Below are 24,465 nucleotides of genomic sequence, written 5' to 3'. Positions count from 1 at the left end.
CAAGGACAATTAATTAATAACATCCTCAATTCAATGCTCATTTCGTATATTTGAATGCTGTCTCCCCTTGTTTTCTTTTAAAGAAATATCACTGTTACCCGTGTCATGTCTACTACCAGCTGCTTACAAAGGATGAGAGAGAACATGGGGCTCTCATAAGCATTATTGTATTTTCAAAGAAAAAATTTGAACACCCATCTATACAAAACAATTTGGGGAATTCATGAGGGTTTCATTTTTAAATGTAAATCAACAGGGGCGCCTGGGTGGCACAGCGGGTAAGCGTCTGCCTTCGGCTCAGGGCGTGATCCCGGCATTATGGGATCGAGTCCCGCATCAGGCTCCTCCGCTATGAGCCTGCTTCTTCCTCTCCCACTCCCCCTGCTTGTGTTCCCTCTCTCGCTGGCTGTCTCTCTCTGTCAAATAAATAAATAAAATCTTTAAAAAAAAAAAATTGAGTATGTTCAAAAGTAATCAACTGCTTTAGAAGAATTGGCTTTTAATAAGGTGGCATTAGGTGAATTAAATTGCGAAAAATCAGCTGTTTAATAAATTGACCTGGGGCCACACTGTTTGACATGTAGCAGTTAATTCAATCTTATATAATTATCCATTTTCCTTATAAAAAAATAAATGTAAACCAACAGATTATAGAAGCAGCCTGGACTTGATACATTTTTTATTCTTAATCTGTTATCTTGTTTCTAAATGTCAGCATTGTTTTTGAATTTGTTTGTCTCCTGTCTTTTGTAAACACACTACTTCTCTTCCCCTTTGCTTCTCCATAGCCAATCTGTTGGGTTCTTTTAATGCTTCGGCTGTTAATTTGTTTCGTGTCAAAACAACCTTACCACATAATTCAGGACTGCACGTGGTACGGGCTTTGAATTAATAAGATTATTGCTAAATTTCCGTTTCACTTCGGGGTGTCAGGATGAAAGTATGGAGCATTTCAAAAATCAAACACGTTTTGTGACCATTCCTTTTAAGACCTCGTCTTCAATATTCCGCATGTGATGGGTAGAAAAATTGGCTCCTTAATTGGAGAATACAGGTACACATTTTACCATCAATTACAAATAAAGCCTTGCAATGCACATCTAAATCAGTATTTGGAGGAAGTAAAAAAATATCCAGGCTATTCATCATGAATCCTTTACTGCAAAGTCGGTGAGAAAAATTAAAAAACATTCATAAAGGCGGTGACACCTCACATTAGCAGATACATATGTCCTGACGATACGGAGGTCTTTATAATTTAGACACCATGCCCCTCACTTAAAAAAGAGAAAGGAATCTGAGGAATTTATGAATCTTTCATTCTGTAAGGCCTTTAATTTACAGTCTTTAAAGGCCTTGCTATGGGAAGTGTCATTCTTGGACCAGTAATATTCTCAATGCCTGGGAGCTTGTAGGAGATGCAGAATTTCAGGACTGAACCCATGCCTATGACTCAGTCTTCATCTGAAGACGTTTCCGGGGAGACTCATGTATATTCTTTACGATTTGAGAACCACAGCTCCAAGGGAAACAATTTCCTGAAACGCTGATGATCCGGAGATCCCCTTTCTACACATCCGACTAGCGACGGTGCTTGTGAAGTAACTGTCCTGCGTATTAAACCCTGCACCCGTCTTTGGTGTGAAGATACATGGCTAGCGAGTCAGGGGCGGATAAGGAATCTGGTCACAGGGCTGCAACAACAAAGCAAGGCATCTGCCTTTCTGCATCCCGGCCAGGTGGCTCTCCGTGTTGGGAATGGGGACTGCACTAGAGAATGGGGTGCCTTCTACTCTCGGCTCCTTCCTGATCCAAAGACTGGTGCACCCCTATTTATTTTTAAGTTCTTTTAAGGAATTCAGAAAGAGAGAAATTTTTGAAGGGATTCGTTCTCACTAATTTCTATCTCTTAAAAAGTCCAGTAATTCATCACGGCATTAGTTTTATAGATGTCTACTTTTAAAAGAGTAGGAAGAGAAATCCTATTTTTCATTGTTGCATATCTAAAGAATATGACCTAGGATGTAAAACAGAACAAAACAAAAATCATTCCTCAGATATTTAAAAGGGTTTCTCCTCATGTTAATTATTCAACTAAAGCATCCCAGCTGATACGTCACTGGTGATCATTTCTCTCCACAGATTGTGGAAGAAAAAACATGCACTCTGGTGAACACCTTTATTTGGTATCTGTGATTCACAAAAGGGCCAAGTTGCAACGCACTGTAAGGAAAGTGATTCTTCTCAGTGTTGTGGCCTCATATGTCTCTATGAGTTTGCTGTGCGCCTATCTTTTCCCTAATTTGTGCAAACCGACCTGGGTGCTAATCATGGAAACACAATCCCTTGGAGGACGTGTTTGTGTGTGTGGCAGGGATTTGACTTTGCACAGCTGTGGCGTGGCGTGAGCACGCTTGCTCAGCCTGTCATCCTTGTGCCTGATGCTGAGGCTGGAAATCCACAGAGCAGGTGGTCAGGAAGGAAGAAGAGATGTTAAGGGAAGAGATCCCGGTGGGCTGGAGCTCACAAGCACGAGGGAAGATGGATGGAAAGTTATGTGCGTTATTCGTGCCTCTCACCTTGTGGCAACAGCATCCTGTCGAATCTTCCTGGTGGCTCTTCATGGTGGAGGTGCACACGCACGCCAAGCCTGCGCCCTAGAGACACAGAAGGAAGAGCCGGGGAACGTGAGACACACGGAACTGCTTCACACCAACAAGGTGAGTCTGTAAATGAGAGGCTACATGGGTGACCTGCAAAATGGCGGCTGCTTCCCCCCTATCCTCCTACTCCCTCGAGAATCTCCTTTCTGGACATTCATACAGGATAAGGGAAACACAGGAAAGGGATTTCTGGAATATATACTTCAGCAAAGCCAAGGGGGACACTTCCAAAGGCACACCTGCCTCCCCCCACCCTCCCTGACTTAGTTCATGTAGCATTTCATGACCGGGATCTTGAGATTGGCGAATCGCGACTTAATTCAACCCAGACTTCCTGTCTCCAAGTTAAGTGACCTTGCACAAAGCAAACATGAAATGTCCAAATATGTGTCCAGCTGTAGGACTATGCTTTCCTAACTCACATGTCCAGTTCTGATGAACTGATAGAAGGCACCAGCCCTAATGTCTCCCCTAAATCCATGACCATTCCGAATTAGGATGACATTATAGTGTAATCAATATATAACCATTATAACCATATATATAACAAAAAAAATATTATAACCATTGAATGAGAATTATAAAGAAGTGAAGGAGGTGGCAGGCTAAACTTTCATATGCAAGGGGGTTCAAGACAAAAAGGGATTGTGTAATCAAAATGCAACCCCTACGTCTTCCCACATTTGGATTGTACCATCACAGCTGGGGAACCTGGTCACTCTACCCTTCCTTCTAAAAACACGTGCTATGGATCCAATTTCAAAGAGAGAATCCTAAGATGCTCTCCTGAATCCACTCAACCTTGAGTTCCTGGGGCAGTAACCTAATTCTTCCATCACATCATTTAACATTTCCCTTTTAAGCACATCTTTATCCATTTCCTCTAAAAAACAAAAGAAAAAAAAAAAAAAGCCTTTTCTTTTGTTAGTAGCCGGAGGGCTGATAATTACTCTATGTATTTAGTAGCAAGTATCATTAGAATTCTGAATTAAAAATAAGATTAATGATTTAATTTCAATCTTGTCAGGATGACCCATTTAAAAAAATACTGATGTGATATAGTGCTATAAAAGATTTAAGCATAATTTATTGATAAAACCATTACAACTGGAATGAGAGAGCTATTTGTCTACATAATGGTTCCTGAAATCACAGATAGTACTTTCCCATTACTTCACTGCAACATTTATAATTCCTTTTTGGAGTTACCATTTACTTTTTCTTTTAACAACCACATATGGTGCTTCTGTGCCAACCACTGTTCCAAGTGTCTTACAAATACTAGCTCATTTAGTCCTTACCACAATTCCATAAGGCAGCACTATTGTTATCCTTACATCATGCATAAGATAATGGAGGCACGGAAAATTTTGGTAACTTTCTCAATGGAACACAGGTGAATTTTGCAGCCATGACACAAACTGATAGATTCTGGCTCTAAAATCTAGCCTTCTAAACACTGATCTGCATTACTTCTCCATTATAGAAAAGCCAGTGCAAGCTTGTTTCACTTGGGCTGGAGACAATAGCAGATGAAACTTTGCATTTGGGAAAGTAGCCAGGCAACAAAATGATTGGTGTAGAAAAAATGCTCTCAACATTTCTCACAGCCAGATCAAATATTGCAGATTTTTTCATAACAAAAATTATATCACTTTGGATGTAGAAAGCGGACTTAAGACATCTACCTCTGGTTAAGAAGGAGTAACTAACAGGAAATCATCTTGACAAAAGAAAACAAAATGAAACAATATGTAAAACAAAGGTTTTCAAGACCCTGGATATCAGTCAGTGGATGACAGTTATTCCAGAAAGATGCGTAACAAATGATATGAGTACTATCATTGAACAGCTGCTGCTCTGAGAGAGATTCTAGGTAGCGGTACAAGAGGAACCCAAGGAGAACCAGGAAGACTCCTGTTTCAGGTGATGCATCTACAGTGGAGAGAACAAGGCGGTTAGGATTTTCAGGACAGAGTGTGAAGAAAAGAAAGAACTGCAGAGTGCCCTCCTCGAGTAATTAGCAAATTCCTAATCAATGCATTTATGTAACCAATACAGTGCATACATATGATCTAGGGATGGGATACAACCATCTAAAGAATTAGAACACTGCTTAGTGTTCACAGAGGGCTGTAAACAGTGTCTGACTGCACCTTCCAGAAGGAAAAAACAAATCTCATAGTATTTAAGACATTGCATAAAGTATTGAGGAAGTTTCCACCATAGCAAGGGGGAAATCATTCTCCACAGTCTAAGCACTGCTCAGGTCTTGTTACCAAACCTAATAAGACTAGAAGAGATAAATCTCCTTAGAAATAACTAAATCCCAAAAGAAAGCCTATGAATTTTTAAAAAGATTTTATTTATTTGAAAGAGAGACAGAGAGAGCATAAGTGGGGGGAGGAGCAGCAGGGGGGAGGGAGAAGTCGACTCCCCGCTGAGCAGGGAGCCCAATGTGGGGCTCGATCCCAGCACCCGGAGATCATGACCGTAGCCGAAGACAGAGGTGCCAGCCAGGTGCTCCAAGAGAGCCTATTAATTTTTATAGGAATAAAAATACCTAAACCCAAAGTGGTCAAATTCACAACATTCTATATTGAAATATTAGAGTATTTGAAGCATGGTAACAGAAACTGTCCAAACATTAAATATATATAGGGGAAAAAGAAGAATAAAAAAATGAAAATAAGTGAACTGTAATATAACACCAAGTATCCTAATAAGTGGGTGATCAGAATGCTCAAAGGAGAAAAAAAAAGAGAGTCCAGAAAAAAAATCTAAATAAATACTGGACAGAAATTCCCAAAACTTAAAAAGAACTGTAGGCCTATAGATCCAAGACTCTCAACAAACTCCAAGTGCAAGAAATATAAAAAAATTTACCACGGCACGTCATAATCAAATTGCTCAAAACCAGTGATAAAGGTAAAATCTTAACAAGCATCTAGATGAAAAAAATGTTTTCCATAGATGAGCAAAGATAAGAATAACTTTAGATTCCTTTTCAGTAACAATCGAAGAAAGATGGTGAAGAAACACATTTAAGTTACTAAAAAAAAAAGTCACCTAGATTTCTATACCCAGCAAAAATATCTTTAAAGAAGCTACAGGTAAAGAAAAGATATTTTCAGACATATAAAACCCCAAAGAATTCTTTTTTTTTTTTTTAAAGATTTTATTTATTTATTTGACAGAGATAGAGACAGCCAGTGAGAGAGGGAACACAAGCAGGGGGAGTGGGAGAGGAAGAAGCAGGCTCATAGTGGAGGAGCCTGATGTGGGGCTCGATCCCAGAACGCTGGGATCACGCCCTGAGCCGAAGGCAGACGCTTAACCGCTGTGCCACCCAGGCACCCCAACCCCAAAGAATTCTTAAGCAGCACACCTTCACCATAATAAATGTCCAGGGGTGCCTGGGTGGCTCAGTCAGTTAAGTGTCTAACTTTTATTCTCAGCTCAGGTCTTGATCTCAGGGTCGTGAGTTCAAGCCCTGTGTTGGGCTTCATGGGAAACCTACATTTAAAAAAATGTCCAAAGAATAGGGTCGTGAGTTCAAGCCCTGTGTTGGGCTTCATGGGAAACCTACATTTAAAAAAATGTCCAAAGAATACCTTCGGCCAGAAGGAAAATAGTATTGGATGGATACCTGAATTAACACAAGGGTGAAAAGCAAAAGCTCCTTCATAAACCTGTAAGATTTTTTAATTATTTAAATATCTTTAAAATATAATTGATGGCATGAACAAAAATGACAAGAATGTTTTGTGGAATTTATTATATACATAAAACCAAAAACTACGGATGAATACGATGGATGAATACTGCAGTCAAGCATTCTAAATGCATGTTAGCAGAGTGTATCAAAACTGCATAAGAAGGGTAATACATCATGGCCAAGGGGGATCATTCCAAACATATAAGGTTGTTTTAACACCCAAACTCAATGTCCTATTAATTGATTTAAAAAGAAAAACACCTCGGGAGGGGGGTGGGGGAATGGGATAGACCGGTGATGGGTAGTAAGGAGGGCACGTATTGCATGGTGCACTGGGTGTTATACGCAACTAATGAATCATCGAGCTTTACATCGGAAACCGGGGATGTACTGTATGGTGACTAACATAGTATAATAAAAAATCATTAAAATAAAAAAAAAAGAAAACACCTTGATTATCTCAATATTTGCAGAAAACATTTTGTTGGAATTCAATGTGTGCTCCTGGTTTTATTTTTTTTTTAAGATTTTATTTATTTATTTGACAGAGAGAGAGACAGCCAGAGAGAGAGGGAACACAAGCAGGGGGAGTGAGAGGAAGAAGCAGGCTCCCAGCAGAAGAGCCTGATGTGGGGCTCGATCCCAGAACGCTGGGATCACACCCTGAGCCGAAGGCAGACGCTTAACCGCTGTGCCACCCAGGCGCCCCTGTTCCTGGTTTTAAAAAATATGCTCAAAAAAAAGAAATTATCCGTCTGATAAAAGGCATCTACATAAATCCTACAACGAATGGCATTCTTAATAATGCACTCTTCCACCTAAAATCAGAACAAAACCAACATGTCTGCTGGCACAACTTCTTTTCACCATTGTACTAGAGATTCCAGCCAGTTCGATGAGGGGGAAAACAACAAAACTCCAGATTGTAAAGGGAGGCTAACACCCTATTTGAATACGACACAATCATCCCTGTAGAAACTCCAATGGAATATACAAAATAACCACCAGAACTATTATGTGTATTTATAGCAGGGTTGCAAGATGAAAAGATCAATCTACAAAAATAAATTATATTTCTATATACCGGCAATGAACATTCAAAAATTGGAAGTGAGAAAGCAACATCAATAAGAGGAACATTCAATGTATTAAATACTTTGGGACAACTTTGACATAGGATGTGGAAGAGGAACATTCAATGTATTAAATACTTTGGGACAACTTTGACATAGGATGTGCAAGATCAGTATGCTGAAAATTACAAGCCACTGCTGAGAGAATTTGATGATTGAAGCAAGTGGAGAGGTGTATTTTGTTCATGCGTTGGAGAACTATGTAGGTTTCAACATGTCACGTCTACCCAAGTCAACCTCCAGATTCAACACAATCCCAGTCCAAATCTCAGCAGGCTTTTTTGTTAAAATTGATAAACTTATTCTAAAATTCATATGTAGAATAGCCAAAGGGGTAAAAAAAAAAAAAAGTCTGAAAGGGAAAAACAACTTGGGGGTCTCCTACTACGCATATTCAAGACACATTCATGCTGTAGTGATCAAGACAGCGTCATACTGGGATCAGGACAAAGACATCAGTGAAACAGAACAGGGTCTCAAGCAGAGACCACACATCCACGGTCAACTTCCTTTCCACACCCAGAGCTCGACCTTTGAGAGACAACCAGAGGAGGTATTTGGGACACATGCCTTCAGATCATCTTTCAGCTTCTGTGCAGACTCAACGATCAATCTTGTTTCTAGAAAGCCTGCATTCCTTCTCATCAAAGACTATCCTGTAGCTGTTTCTAGCTGATGACAAATCCAATTTGCCATTTGGAATGTTGATCCACCCACAACTAACTTTATAGGTGAGAAAACCAGGCGTTGACAATTGGGAGTAATCAAGGCTGATTCAGAACCAGAAGCCTATTACTCAATACCAACCCAGAATTTTCTGTACGGCAGGCCAGGGGAAACAATAAAGGAGTTGAAAAAGATACGGAATGGGTACAGGATATGGTACAACTAAAAATAGAAAGCTAAATTGTCTACAATTAGACTCGTACTGTATGATACTTGTATTTGATCTATCTTTAAATCTGTTGACTTATGATATTTACGATCTAATAGCATTGTTAGCTAGAGTCAAACTAGGAATTTTATTCATATTTTATCTGAAAAGATAATTAAAATGTGGTCTCCTTTACATTCTTATTGACTTATGATACCATCTAAATCATTTTCCAGTTCTCTGAGACATAAGCTGAAGAAGATTAACTTGTTTTTATAAATGTATTTTCCCTGATTAGACTACATGTCACAACTACATTTTTACATGATGTGTCTAGATCAAATAACCTTAGTATCATTTTAAAAAACAAATTAAGGTATAATTATAAAACGAAGATATGTTATGGCAGTTCCATATGCACTGACAATTTATTAATGATTTATATCTACTTGTGGTATTTTCAGAATAAAATTCAGTTTCAACTTCAGAAGGCTAGGGAATGAGACAAAGTATGATTTTATCTTACAGTCTGATTTTTTGGAACCATAAAATATAAAGAAAACATTTGGGGGCACTTGATCATAATATTCCATGAGTCAAACTTCTACTATATTTATACATTCCTAATCATTGTCAACAGAAAATTTATTAGAAAGCTTTTATGAAGCATTGGTTGGAACAATTAAATATCAGAGCTAAAACATCCTATTTGCAAGGGAATTTTTAAAATGATTTACTAACAATTCATTATCAATTACACCCATGGTAATAAACTGGTGGGACCTTTTAAGAGAACATATTTTATAGTGAGAAAGATACTCTAAAAATTTCTTACACATTTAAAAATTCTTATGAAGTATCTGGACTGGACATATGGGTTACTTGGAGATGATGTCTGGCTAAAAATGCACTTTATTACAGTTCAGATCAGGTTATTACTTGATGCAACAAAACCTATAAATTGGTAACAGGAGATTATGTGAGACAGCTTGTCCCTCCTCCTGAGATTAATTGAACATTAAATTACCTTTGTTTGAGACTGAGATACAATATCTGGAAGCCTTATAATTGTCTATCGGGTCTTCCTTTGTTTATAAAAGACAACACTCAAGCATTTCAATCTCAAACCCTAATGTTCATTATGCTCAATTACAGAGGAGATAATTTAACAGCTTGTGTCATCGGTAATGAAAAATCAAGATAGCCCTGTTCATTTTTGCAATGCAAATACAGGACATGTGTGTCTGTAGTGTTCCTATCACTGTGCAAAAAAAATTAAAAATGCACTCAAGAGATTATCGGTGGATTGAAGACTGTTTGGCTAGCCTGACATCTCTGAAAGATTTAAAAAAAGCACTCAAGGTCAATAGCAGTATGGGGTCGAAGAGGTCCCACCAATTTCTGACTGTTTTCATCAAAAAAGCATGCTTTATACTGAGAAAGAAGGTCTGAGAGGAGTCTAGTCACGCTGTATATTTTAAATATATAGCAAATATTCGAAATACACAGCAAAGTCTTTATGACAAAGACTATGTGGAACTGGTCCAAGAAAGAAAAAAAGTAGGGGCGCCTGGGTAGCGCAGTCATTAAGTGTCTGCCTTCGGCTCAGGGCGTGATCCCGGCATTCTGGGATCAAGCCCCACATCAGGCTCCTCCGCTGGGAGCCTGCTTCTTCCTCTCCCACTCCCCTGCTGTGTTCCCTCTCTCGCTGGCTGTCTCTCTGTCACATAAATAAATAAAAAATCTTTAAAAAAAAAAAAAAAGAAAGAAAGAAAAAAGTAATGAACTAGAGAAGAGAACGAAGAGAAATAGACCCAAGGAGATAGAAATCTAGTGTAGGATGAAGTAAGATCTCAAATCATTTAGGGATGACAGATTTTTTTTTTAAGAGAGAACATACACGTGCCCATGGTGGGGGAGCAGCAGAGGGAGAGGGAGAGAGAGAATCTTAAGCAAGATCCATGCCCAGTGTGGAGCCTGACGCAGGACTCGATCCCACCACCCCAAGATCATGACCTGAGCCAAAATCAAGAGTCAGTCACTTAACCAACTGAGCCACCCAGGAGCCCCAAGGGATAATGGATGTTTTAATAAAGGATACGACGACAGATGTATACAGCCATTTAAGAGACAATGAAATAAGATCAACTCCTCACACCATACTCAGGAACGAATCTTCAATGGATCAGAGGAAAGGGAAAGGAACAAGAACTAGGAAGTCGTCAGATAAAAACTGGGACAACTCTTCCATGGCTTCGGGGTAGGGAAATGGCTTTCTAAGAGTCACACCTGGATATAATAAAACCAGAACTTATAAAAGAAAAGACGGACCCATTTGGCTACATTAAAAAGAATTCCACATGGTATAAATTTCACAAATAAAATTAAAAACAAAGACAAATAAGGAGAAGATACTTGCAATATATTGGAGGCTACTATCCCTAATACCCAAAGGCTTATAAAAATGAGAAAAGGTACAGATTTTTAAAACTTAGGCAAAAGTACAAACTGACAACTCACATAGAAAAGATTTTTTCTTTTAATGACCCTTCTGTGAAAAGATGTTGAGCTTTACTCTCAAGGAGAAATGCAGGCTAACGCAGCATGGGGATACCTTTCCTCTTTCGCTGGCAAATGTTAACACTGTGACAATATGATCTATTGGCCCGGCTGGTGGGAAACATTGTCCGTGGGGCTGCAAATGTACAGCTCCTGGGGGGAGGTGACAAAATTTAATGGGACGATACACGCCTTTATCATGCACCTCAATCGCCCCACTTCTAGAATTTACCTTTTTGAGGGCTATGCCTCCCACCGATAGGAATGCCAAAGCACGAGGTTGTTTGCATTGCAGTACTGATCATGGTAAATACCAGAAGGTCTGCAAATGTTCCAACGGGGGCAGATGATTGAATTAATTATGGTGCACCTAACTGGGGTTCTATGCAAGTGTGAAAAATGAGGATGATCTTTATGATCTGATACGAAGGGGTTTTCAGGATATATTATTTTTTAAAAAATCACAATGCACATTCCCGTAATTGGTATGGTGTAATGCAACAACAAAGTAAACACCCCAAATACACACATCACTGCTTATCCCTACGGAAAAAGGTACCTCGGTACAGTAGAAAATTAAAAATCATCAAGAATCCATGAGTTCCTACCAATAATAAAAAGATAAGTAAGTGTAGAAGAAAGGAGATATCTTGCTTCCAGTGAAAGGTGGGATACATTGCAGAAGGAGGGTCAGCATAGGAAAATCAACATTTCCTGTCATCACTGCAAAGATTCCTTTAAGTAGGAATCCCCGATGAATGTCCCATCTGTGGCAGAGGGGATTCCATGAGGAGCATGACATTTGGATGGTCTGAAAGTGTTTCCACATATATTATCTGTGGTTAAGGTGAAAATACAGAGACTATCACGGAGAAATTGGACAATACCTGGCCAGGTCATCGACTTTACCACCACCAGGCAGAGGTGGACATACATTCATACGTCTGAAAAAGACACACCACTTAGGAATATTCCAGCTAGGCAGGCACAATGAGGGCTGAAACACAGGAGAGCATCAGAAAACTCACAATGACAATCTATTACAAAGGGTCCTGTAGTCATCGAAATGTGAGCGTTACCAAAGCCCAAGAAAAGTTGAGATACTCTTCCAGGTTAAAGGGGCAAGCTAACAAGATAATTAATGTAATCCATGATCCTACGCTAGATCCTGAACCGGAGAGGGAATGTGGAAAAGGTATTATTTAATTGAATAAAAAACTGGAATTCAGATGGTATAATAATAATATTAACAGTGAAATATACTGAAGTTGAGGGAATGGTTATGGAGGGAATGATCTTTTTATTAGGAAATAGACATCGAAACACAAAGGAGCAAAGGGCCAGCACTTACTTTTAAATGGGTCATCAAAACTGTCTGTCATCTATCTATATTTATCAATCATCTATGCATTTATCTATATCTGCTATCTATCTAATCTATTCATCTATCTTTGTATCCATCATCATATCTATCTATCCCCACATCTATCATTTATTCTATCTATCTATCTATCTATCTATCTATCTATCTATCTATCTATCTATCTATCTATCATCCATCCATCCATCGTATCTATCTATCTATCTATCTATCTATCTATCTATCTATCTATCTATCATCTATCATCCATCATATCTATCTATCTATCTATCTATCTATCTATCTATCTATCCATCCATCCATCGTATCTATCTATCTATCTATCTATCTATCTATCTATCTATCTATCATCTATCATCCATCATATCTATCTATCTATCTATCTATCTATCTATCTATCTATCCATCCATCCATCCATCGTATCTATCTATCTATCCATCCATCCATCCATCCATCCATCCATCGTATCTATCTATCTATCTATCTATCTATCTATCTATCTATCTATCTATCTATCCATCCATCGTATCTATCTATCTATCCATCCATCCATCCATTGTATCTATCTATCTATCTATCTATCTATCTATCTATCTATCTATCTATCTATCCATCCATCCATCCATCGTATCTATCTATCTATCCATCCATCCATCCATTGTATCTATCTATCTATCTATCTATCTATCTATCTATCTATCTATCCATCCATCCATCCATTGTATCTATCTATCTATCTATCTATCTATCTATCTATCTATCTATCCATCCATCCATCGTATCTATCTATCTATCTATCTATCTATCTATCTATCTATCCATCCATCCATCGTATCTATCTATCTATCTATCTATCTATCTATCTATCCATCCATCCTATCCATCTATCCATCCATCTTTCATATCTATCATCTCCGTATGCATTTATCTATATCTGCTATTTATACCTATGTATCTATCTATCAATAGAATAAAAAAAGGGGGGGTAACAACACTAGAAAAATCTGGATAAAAGTTATGCTTCCTGGAGTAGTCTTGCAGTATCTCTGTAAGTTTCCACTTTCACATAAAAAGTTACTTTTTACAAATCTTATGCTACAAAAAAGGAAGACTTTAAAAAAAAATCATGATTTCCCTGGGAATAGCTTGTTCTTAGCACAGAGTAGATGCTCAATAAATGTTTCTTCAGTAAATTAATGTTTTACAACTAATAAACTTCATATAGAATTTAAATTTACATTTAAATTGATTTGAAATATGTGCACCATAAAATAAACTTGTCTTCATCAGTAAGTTACCATTTCCTTTTTTTAAACCATGTGTTTCTAGTGGAGCCTCTACTTGCATATTACCACACCCTTAAGAATCAAAGCCATGAGTACCCTGCATGTCCTCCAGTTAACTTCCCCCTGCGGGTAAGCGCATTCAGAATTCTGTGAATTGTGACAAGTGGGTGCACGGACTCCTGAATTCCCTTTAGGGAGTGAGGGTCCAGCCACGGTTGGGGTTTCTTTTACCACTCGCTACTTTCCTGAGTTTTGGGTCAGACCTGCTACTTGGGGTGCAATCAGGAGTGCATCCCTCAGAGGAACACAGGCTACTCCAGATTACAGTAATGCTGTCTCCCAGACATTCATCATTACTAAATGGGAATGTTTGCATTCTTGACTGGTGATCATCGGAAGCTTTGCGTATCACGCAACCAGCCTTGGTCTGGGTTCGCTTTCCCTGTCACCACCATCATTGGTAAGATCCGATGTGGAGACGCCATGATTAAATGTGACCCAGACAGTCAGTAGCTTGTCTGTGCTCAGTGGACCTGGAGGTGCATGGTCCAAGCACAGGACATCAGTGGGTGATACCCAGCCTTTCTACAAAGAGGGAGGGACACGGGGGGCGGGGGGGAGAAGGAGAGGAAGAGACAGACTGGAATGAATCACATGGAAAAGTTCTCTAGCTGTCAGGTATCACCCAGCATCCATTTGGAGATGCACAGGGAAGGAAGGTAACTCCTTAAACGCTCTTATCAAACATTATTTTGAAAACACCTGGCATCTCCTTTCCATGACTCCCGCAGCTGCTCATTCCCTTCTGTGATAAGTATGAGGGGAAGGAGCAAGACTGCCTGTTGTCTAGTTTTTTACTTTCTAGCCAAAACCACAGGAGACACTTAGAGTTTTACATATTTGGATTTTCGCCCCAAATGCCAGACATGATTTGTGTTTGGAGAAGCGCCATCTTTCCAAAAAAAAAAAAAGAAGAGGTTAGGAGGTCAACCAATGAAACTGTGAGCACCTGTAATTCTGGAAGGCCTGCAGGTGCGTCCTTGCTGTTCGATGTTGTTACAGAGAAACCAGAAAACTTGCCAGAGGCCGCTGTAGGTCACTCATCACATTCGGGTTCTGCAGAAATATTGTGGTCTCTGTGTTTTGGGAGACGAGGAGGAGCTGAGGAATACTGCTACTTTTGTTGTTGTGCATGGAGTGAGAATTTTCATCAGCTGGTTTGTACTTACTATTTTCTTGCTCTGAGATCTATTCCCCCATCAGGTTTTGTGAGCCACCAAGACTCATGCTAATTTTAAAATTTATCTAAAGTTTATGTAAAATCGTTATAATTTATATAATGTGCATATAAGATGTATTTTTTTATAATTGATATTTGAATGTTTACAAGTACATGATGGCATTTTAATCTCTATTATACGGTGAAGAAATAGAAGCAACACACTTTTTTTTTTAATAAAGGGGAGAGAGAAAGAATGCTAAGCAGGCTCCATGCCGAGCACGGAGTACAACGCTGGGCCCGATCCGACAACCCCAAGATCATGACCCGAGCTGAGATCAAGAGTTGGATGCCCAACCAACTGAGCCACCCGGGTGAACCTGCAACACACTTTCAAACACGAAATTCTTTCATAGCAACGTTGTAAAACTTTTCTTCTTTTCAAGCATCAACAAGAAAATCTCACCTTTTAATGAACCTGGTAGGTCGCAACATTTGGATCAATAAAATTCATTTTTTTGATTCAAAATCGAAATAAAAGAATCAGTGAAGTCAATTGGCATGAACAAGTTAGTGTGCTATAGTGAGGAATGGCGAGAAATGTATTAAGGAATCGAATCAGAATGATTTATTATCACCCACTCTTTGGGAAAAGTATGGAAGACAGAAATCTCTTTTAAAAAAAAAAATAAGCAGATTTGAAGTGACTTCCAAGAAAAAGCAATGGGGGTGCCTGGGTGGCGCAGTCGTTAAGCGTCTGCCTTCAGCTCAGGGCGTGATCCCGGCGTTCTGGGATCAAGCCCCACATCAGGCTCCTCCGCTAGGAGCCTGCTTCTTCCTCTCCCACTCCCCCTGCTTGTGTTCCCTCTCTCGCTGGCTGTCTCTCTGTCAAATAAATAAATAAAATCTTAAAAAAAAAAAAAAGCAATGAACTCCACGGCTATGACAGTGGAATCAAGTACACAGCATAAAATGAGAAGTGCAGAGTTAGTATTTTCCAAATGAAACATTCTCACAATATTTGGGTTCCAATATTTTGACAAGTGCCAAAGACGGCAGTTGCCTATAAAAGTAGACTAAGTGTTGTCATAATACATCGCTGAAATTTTATATTTTTCCACAAACGAGAAATACATTTTGGTATTTTCTGAACAGACAGGCCAACATTCACCAACCCTATAGTTCACCACCTGTTACGTTAAAGAACCAAATCACCGCGCTGCTACAGTGAGTATTGATCTTGAAGATAGAAACCATAACCGACGCCTCTCTTTGCTTCAGGTCTCTGGCTCATCAAATGAATAATGTGCAAGTCAATGCTTCTGCCTTATCGTGTCCACTTCATAAGCTTCCCACACTGATTCTTCCTGCCCTCGTCCACCTTCCCCCTCAACTGGAATCTGGCGTATTTGAATTCCAAAACGTATTCCTTGTTCCCATATCCAGGGTGTTCTGTAATAAAATCGATAACTCCTGAATGCACACCCATCCATAATAAATATCACACCGAGCACAGCCAATCTGTAGCACCTTGGTAAATAACAAGTACCAGCTTAGTATTCAAGGAGGAAAGGTAAGTTCCATCATTGCATCTCTTTCTTTATATGGAACCCATCGACTATAAAATATGATCGAATGGATGAATCCCTAACCTATTTCTTAGATGCTGTTTTGTACCGATGCCTGCTTTGCAGCAGGAGGACCAAATTCAGAGGCATTTCCCTGCGGTCGTGTCTGTTAATGCCCTCGAGAGACTATCTAGGGTTTTCAGGAAAATAAATACGGCAGACACAGACGTTGGAGAAATGACCAACATTTACTTTAAGCTGCAACTGCTCTCATCTTGCGAGAAGTAGTTTATGTGAAAGAGCCTTGTAACTTTTCAGTGTGCCTAGGAATTATTCTTTGCTGACACAACTCTCTGAGACAGACACTGGAGAACTTAATCTTCTGCGATACTTTTCTCTCTGTCCATCCACCGGCTCAACAAAATAATCTGTACAAGGTGCATAAAATATTCCCTCACCTTAAGTGAATTAAAGCTCATTATATTTTAAGATGATTTAAATAATTTGTAAGGCCGTTTGGGTTACTTGGTCATGGCCAGCTACGGTATAGAAATGGGGGCTTATAAAGAGTTTGCAGTGGGGGGGGGGGGATTTGGAGTTGCCATGTGAACCACTGACCTGAAATAACAAGTCTAGTGTTCCTGAGAGACGGAAGAAGGTCTTTTTCTCCAAGTAGTCATTGGCCCAATCAAGCCTGCAGAGGGGGAAACAGACATTTAATTCAGCGATTCTGTTTGCTCACAACAGGAATAGGGGGGTCACTAGAATCCCACATAAGTGGAAGAGGCAGATATCATGAGGATGAGAGGTTAGTGTCAGTATATACTCGACCCTTCTAGTCCTACTTCTGTGTTTCTTACAGGAAAAAAATATCTCATTTTCCAGGTAAAAGCAAACTCATTTCATAACTGCACACCCTCCTTCTTTTCCATCTTGGTCATTCTAGGGGTGTGTACATATTAGGAAGATAAATTTATGTAGTAAGGCTAGATACAAAGAGGAAACCAGAAAATGATGAACACAGGATTCAGGATAACAGTTTCATGGACTCTTTTCCTAGTATGCTATCCCCTGGGAACCAGGTCTATTCAGATTGTAGCCAGCTGTGACTTTCAGAGCGCCTGGCTCCATGGGGGTTTGGGAATGCAGTGGGGCCTAGTGGAGAAGTGTGGGAATCCCCAACTGCAATCCCCACTTGCCTCTCAGGACCCGTGTTAACGGGAGCTAGCATTGCATTTTTCCTCCTCTGTCAAATGGGCATAATTGTAGTATTAATTTCATAGGCATACTGTAAGGATTATATAGGTTAGTACAGGGGAAGATTCTAGAAAAGAATCTAACACATAGTGGATGCTGACAAAATGTTAGCTCTTGTTAATGTGATTAATTAATGAACTGTTCCTGTTCTCATTTATAAAGGGAGAACCACTTTGGCTCAGTCGTTCAGGAAGGTCAAGGCTACAATTGGCCCATTCTCTTGCTCTCTCTTTCCTTGATGGTGACAAGAGGACAGCTGTAGCTCCAGCCATCATGCGTCCCTTCCAGGCAAGGAAAGAGGAGAGAATAAAAGAGATGAACCAGCCAATTCTAGTTTATGTCAGATCATCCTTGTGGAAGCCAAAGCAATGATTTCCACTTAAATTCCATTGCCTAGGCCCATGTCACATGACATCACCCAGCTTCAAGGCAGGATGGACCATGGAGTCCTCTCCTGGTGGGATATATTGCCATTCAGAACAAAGCATGAGGACCACTCAAGTATCAAAGAAAGTACATTGAACGTTGGGCAGGCAGTGTTCTAGACCTCCCAGTCTCCCATTCCCATCTAACCATGCTTGTTGAATCCTGTCCAGCCTAGCCATAGTCTCATTGAAGGGAAGTAGAAGACCGATTGAGCTTTCTCTTCATCAGCGATGAAAAGCATGTCTTTTATAACAAGCAATAGGCCTTGTTACCCTGATAGCAACTCAAGAATTATAAACATTTTCTGGTATACCTGGCATTTTTTAAGGTGTCTGCTTATTCTGAACCTGAGATTTCTTTACACTCAAATTACAGTCCCTGTCTCGCTTCTGTATTTTCCCCCTGAGGGCTTGTCAGATAATCTGGACATATTTATTGAACATTCTAGGGTCAAAAACCTGCCTGATCCTCAGGCTTGTTTTGATTTTATGCACAAAATTTCATTTTTGAGGAAATCTGTTCTGCTTGAGTAATTTTTCCGTGGAGAATCTCAAGCCATGAAAACATATATAGCAATAAATCATTTGCCTAAAACCAGTGGGCACATCCAAAGTGCCTCCTTTGAAGACTATGAAGGACTCTTCAAAGAGTGTTTGAGTTGTTACTGTTGCAACTAATTCCACCTTGGTCAGAATTATGTCCTGAATCGTGGATTTCTACCAGAAAATCAGGGATTAATAATTAAACTTACACCTTTTTCACCTTTACAAACCACTTAAATTTCATTTAATGTTAAAATGAGTAAGACTTTCTGAGATTCAAAACTCAAGATAATATAAAAAGTATGCATTGGAACACTTCCTGCTCACATTTCATCTTTTTTCAAATTGTTTATTAGATTTTTATGTTCCCTTCCAGTGTTTCTTTTATGCAAATAAAAAATGAATAGGTAATCTTTTTAAACCCCTTTCCAACACAAAAGTTACCTTTCTATATACATTATTCTTTCACCGTGTTTCTTTCATATAACATAAAGAATCTTCATGTACTTGGCAGAAATCTATTTGATAGCTCTCAAACTCTTTTACCATTCCAGTTCTTCTCTGCTAAAAATCATCTGCCTCCCACTCCAACTTCTATGGCATTTCCTCTCTTGGGAATTTACTCTGTATGTCTTTCACCCAAAACAGGTTCCATTATCCTTAACCAACAAAACGAAACTGGCCACATTGCCTCTTAACTACCTCTAGCAAGTTTTGCACGTGATAAACTTCCAAAATCTCCACAAGCCCATGAAGGGCAATCTTTGACATCACCTGATAGTAGTCTCAAAGCTAAAATGTATGGCAAACAACCAAAACAATGATATTAAGGCTATTTGCATATTAAAAAATCACAAACCAAAATTGGTATGTACGGCTTTCAGGATGTGAGATCAATGACCTCAAGAATGTCCAAGTGCCCTTGTCTGAATTTCTGCCAGGGAACAGTGATAGGGTAACTGAAGACTGATTTTCCTCTACTGATCCAGTATAAAATGGAACAAGTAAAGGTCATTAGGGAGCTATATATAGGTTAAGTAGTGATTGTTTTAGAAAATACAAGGAAGCAAGTAGTCCTGATTGACATTTCTAAAATCATGGCATATGTAGCCATCTGTATTTTCTTGTTCACGTAATTCCAGAATATAGAACCAGAATACATTCCTGGAAATCAGAACATGATCATTTTATGATACATAAGAGCATTCTTTACATGCCAGGTAAGAAGGATGCAGGACTTATTTCTGAAGGGGCTACAACAGATGGAGAGTGTCAGTAGGTACACAAAAAGATCTTGATAAAGTCCAAAATGTTGAATCTACATAAGAAATAGAAAAACAATAGTGACGTTTGATTTCTATTCCTACCTGTGGACAGGACACCACACAGGGCAATTGCTTCACTTAAAGAAGTCTTTACACAAATGTCAATGATGGAGCATCAGATGTCCTGTGGAGTTGGTCTGAACTGGGAGTATGTGTGCCCGGTTCTCATCCAAGGTATAAATCTCCCTCCAAGGCTCTGGATGTCCCCTCCGCCATAAACGCTGAATCATCCAGGGCTGTGGCTTTGCCTGGCTTCTTGAGTGTCGCTAGATAAATAGGTCATCTCTGGATGTAGCGAAACTTGGTGTTCCAAGTAAGAATGGCTAGCCCAAGGCAGGGAGGTGATAATGCAATGGGATTGCAGGAGATGTCCCAGTCATGGAGTCTTCTCTAGAAGAAATAGTTTACTGGGGATAGAATGATGGAATTTGGTATAAAAAGCTTATTGAATAAGATAATGGAATTTTTTAAAAAAGATTTTATTTATTTGATGGATAGAAAGAGAGAGGGCATGAGCTGGGGGAGGCGGAGAGGGAGAAGCAGACTCCCTGCTGACATCATGACGTGAGCTGAAGGCTACTGAGCCACCCAAGCACCCCGATAATGGAAGATGTTTGATATAAATAGTTTATGGGCAATGGGATCATGAAAGTTGGTGTCAGTATTTCTTGTGTGAAAGGATGAAGGAAGTTGGTAGAAATAGTTTATTGGGAATAGGATGAAGGAAGTTGATACAGTTTATTGGGGAGAGGATGATGGATGTGGTGTAAAGATTTATTTCTAAAAGATCTAGCCTGCTGTTTGCTCCCATAACTAACTCTTGTTCTCAGTGGTTTTTGGCCTTGTGTGTTTCATCATTTGGGTTTCAGTATTTACCTTAACATATGCTTTCTCTGCAAGAATCCTGCTCATTTTCAGGGTGCATTGCTTCACGGGAGAACCACCGTCAAGGTGCCGGGCACCCTATGTGGTACCAACACTAGTGCATTTTAAAGTAATCGTTTATTGGGTTGGGTCTTCTTATAATCATGCACCAAATATAAGGTCGAATTCCCAAGCCTTTACAACAGCAGTTCTTTACAAATTGTCAAAGGAAACATTTTTCCAATCTGGATTTCAGATCGAAAAGAGTACATATCTTTGTTACTTCCTTGTATTAACAGGTGGGTATTTTTTTCTAGTGCAAATTCTGACCGGCAGAAGAGTCTTTTGGGCTCTTGGTGCAGAAAAGAGGTTTCAATTTCAACTCCATCCCAGGTATCAGACCAAGTGCACAGACGTGTACTCTCTGTCCTGAAAGGGGCTACTCCCCTCAGAGAAGTTTTGATCCCTCTGGACACTCTTATTTTTTGTGCAGTTACATTTCTACCCCTAGAAATTAATTATTTCCACTTCTTTATAATGAACTCTGTATTTAAAAGAATGTTTGTTACACTTTATCTGGAATTGCTATGTATTTTCTGGGGGGAATGTTGGTCGGGCATAGCTAATCTGCCATACTTGTGCAAGCGAGAAAATGTGACACACCTTTGTTTCCATCCACCCTGACTTTACCTCTCCCCCTCACCTTCTTGACTGGAGGATGCCAGCACCCTCCCAGTGAACTTCACTAACTGGGCACTCTCCTATTTCTGTCTACTGGTAATGGCTTCTATGAGCTTAATCTCATTTAAGTTTTATTGATATCCCAATTCCCTGCTCCAAACCTTACTATGTTCTTCCATTGTTCACAGATGTAAATTTTTGGATTTCTAGGACTCTTCTAGTATTTCTGTCTTTACTTACACAAGCTGGTGTTGACCATTCCCCTCTGGATTTCTAGGACTCTTCTAGTTTTTCCCTCTTTACCTATATGAACTCACGTTGACCCTTCTCCTGTGCGCAAAGTCTACTTTCATCAGTGTGATTTTAAGCAAAGTCTTTCAAAACGCTCCCTCCTAACCCTCAGTGCCTTTGCTCATTTTATCCTTTTCTCCTATGGAACAACTTCTCTTCCCACTTCTTTTGGGGGAATCATTCTGCAAGTCCCACCTTGTTTATGAGGCTTTTTACGAATCAAGTTGACCTCTGACCCTAGTAAAATCCTGCAGCATTTACTATAATTGCTTCAGAGTAACAGGTAAATACACTCAGGCTTTTATTGTTTATTACTTTATGGGCATTCACTTTGTCTTCCCCGTTTTAATTGTAACGAAGATTTTAAAAGATGATCTATTAATCCCGAAGCGCATAGCATTATGTTGACTGCACTTAATAGAGTAGCCACATAAGAAATGCTGGAAGAAGGGCCTACTTAAAGTAAATGTCAGCTCGTATTCATTTAATTATCTTATTTTCCGAGAGTGGAGAACATGGCGTCATTCCTTCAATTAGGATATTGTCTCTGCTGAGATTGGGCGACCACTGGGTTCGTAGTAGACCGACTGCTCCACACGCAGCACAGAGAGGGTGAGGCATTCCCTGTGGACCCAGGTCTCTCTGTTTGTACCTCTCTCCAAGCCCATGAGCTCATCTAGCAGATCCACCATGTCCCATTTCTCCTGGGTTCCCTGGTACCTGGCATTGTCTGTAGCTTCAGTCAGAACTTGATAAATATTCGTTGAGCACATGGTTGGGATCCTTACCACTTGGACTCCTAACATACACTCAGAATCCATCCTAATGCTGCTCTTTCTGCCTCTATGAACGCCTTCAATGAGAAGAGTCTCTCCCTTTCAATTGGTTCTGGTCATATAATCTACTGTCAATTCAGTAGTTTAAATTATCCAATTACAGACAAAAAATTTTTTAAAAATCCTTGACTTTAATTTAAAACCTTTCTGTTTCCCCAGCTGGAGTCTTTTGTAGAGTGGCCAATTAAGAGTATATGGGGTGATGGTACTTCTGTTTTTCTGCCTCACCTTCTCCCCTACCTGGGGGCTGATTTTTTGTTTTTGTTTTATAGTACGGTCTACAGGGAAGGGGGAGTTGGTGAGGATCTCAGGACATGGTTACTTGGCAGGCACTAATCATACTCTGTTTTCTTGCTCTCTGGAATTAGCTGATTTCAAGGCTAATGTCTTGTCTCATGGACATATTTGTGGTTTCTTTGCTAGTTCCCTCTCTCATGGCAAAAGCAAGTGCGTGTCTCCCTTTAGGATGGAAACAGAAATCTCCTTAGCTCCTATTCCTGGAGGTAAGGGGGGAGGGAGGTTGGCTCAGCAAGCTACTGTCTCAGGAACCAATTACTTCAAAATGATCTCAAGCCAACAGGGGGGTGTGGGGCTCACACTGGTCCTCACATGGGTATCAGTATGGCTTTGCTCTGATGTTGGAAGGAAAAGGTGACCAATTTCCAGACATGGCACTGTGCCTGGCACCACAGGGTATTTTAACATTCTCAGGGAGTCAGGACCTTCCAGCTTCAGGGCCACATACATCAAGAGTCAAGTAAAACACTATGGAGGAGACACACCCAGAGAAATCTACAGATTCAGTGCAATCCCTATTAAAATGCTAATAGCATTTTTTTACAGAACCAGAACGAATAATCCTAAAATTGGTATGGAACCACTAAAGACCACAAATACACAAAGCAATCTGGAGAAAGAAGATCAAAACTGGAGGTATCACAATCCCAGATTTCAAGATAGACTGCAAAGCTGTAATCATCAAAACAGTATGGTACTGGCACAAAAACAGACACACAGATCACTGGAACAGAGAGCCCAGAAATAAACACCCACTGTATGACCCATTAATTTATGCTAAGGAGGAATGAATATACGATGGGGAGAAGACAGTCTCATCAATAAACCATGCTGGGAAAACTGGACAGCAACATGCAGAAGAATGAAACTGGACCACTTTCTTACACCATACACAAAAATAAATTCAAAATGGATTAAAATCTAATGTGAGACCTGAAACCGTAAAATTCCTAGAAGAAAACACAGGTAGTAATCTCTTTGACATCAGCCATAGAAACATTTTTCTAGATATGTCTTCTGAGGCAAGGGAAACAAAAGCAAAAATAAACAATTGGGACCACATCAAATAAAAAGTTTTTTCCCCATGAAGGAAACCAGCAACAAAAGAAAAAGACAAGCTACTCTATGGGAGGAAATATTTGGAAATGATAAAGCCAACAAGGGGTTAATATCAAAATACACAAGAACTTACCAAACTCAACACCATAAAAACTCAAATAATCCAAATAAAAAATGGGCAGAGGACCTAAATGGACATTTCCAAAGAAGACATCCAGATGGACAATAAACACATGACAAGATATTCAAGAGCACGAATCATGAGGCCAATGCAACATCAAAATCACGCTGAGGTACCACTGTACACCAGTCTGAATGACTAGGATCAAACACACAAAAAATAACAAGTGTTGGTGAGGTTGTGAAGAAAAAGGAGCCCCCATACACTGTTGGTGGGAATGCACACTGGTGCAGCCACGGGGAGCCGTATGGAGGTTCCTTGAAACATTAAAAATAAAATTGCCCTGTGACTCAGTAGTTTCAGT

The 24,465-nt window shown here is 39.6% G+C and overlaps 1 protein-coding gene across 2 annotated transcripts in view; it reads right to left on the bottom strand.

The window, feature by feature from the left end:
* Positions 1-24,465, bottom strand: part of PUDP (pseudouridine 5'-phosphatase) — a 617,886-nt gene that overhangs the window by 28,842 nt on the left and 564,579 nt on the right. Inside the window, exons 10-11 of one of the 2 annotated variants that reach the window (XR_006782650.2) lie at positions 17,021-17,096; positions 2,580-2,657 (exon numbers count right to left, since the gene is read on the bottom strand). The gene's annotated coding sequence lies outside the window, so the exon portion shown is untranslated. The remainder of the gene's footprint in view (positions 1-2,579; positions 2,658-17,020; positions 17,097-24,465) is intronic. The other variant, XR_006782651.2, reaches the window with a different exon arrangement.

The sequence above is a fragment of the Ursus americanus genome, chromosome X (genome assembly GCF_024610735.1).
Source record: "Ursus americanus isolate L20-20 chromosome X, mUrsAme1.1.p, whole genome shotgun sequence".
Lineage (NCBI taxonomy): Eukaryota > Metazoa > Chordata > Mammalia > Carnivora > Ursidae > Ursus > Ursus americanus.
The sequence above is the reverse complement of the archived record's forward strand: the minus strand, read 5'-3'. Positions and strand labels throughout refer to the sequence as shown.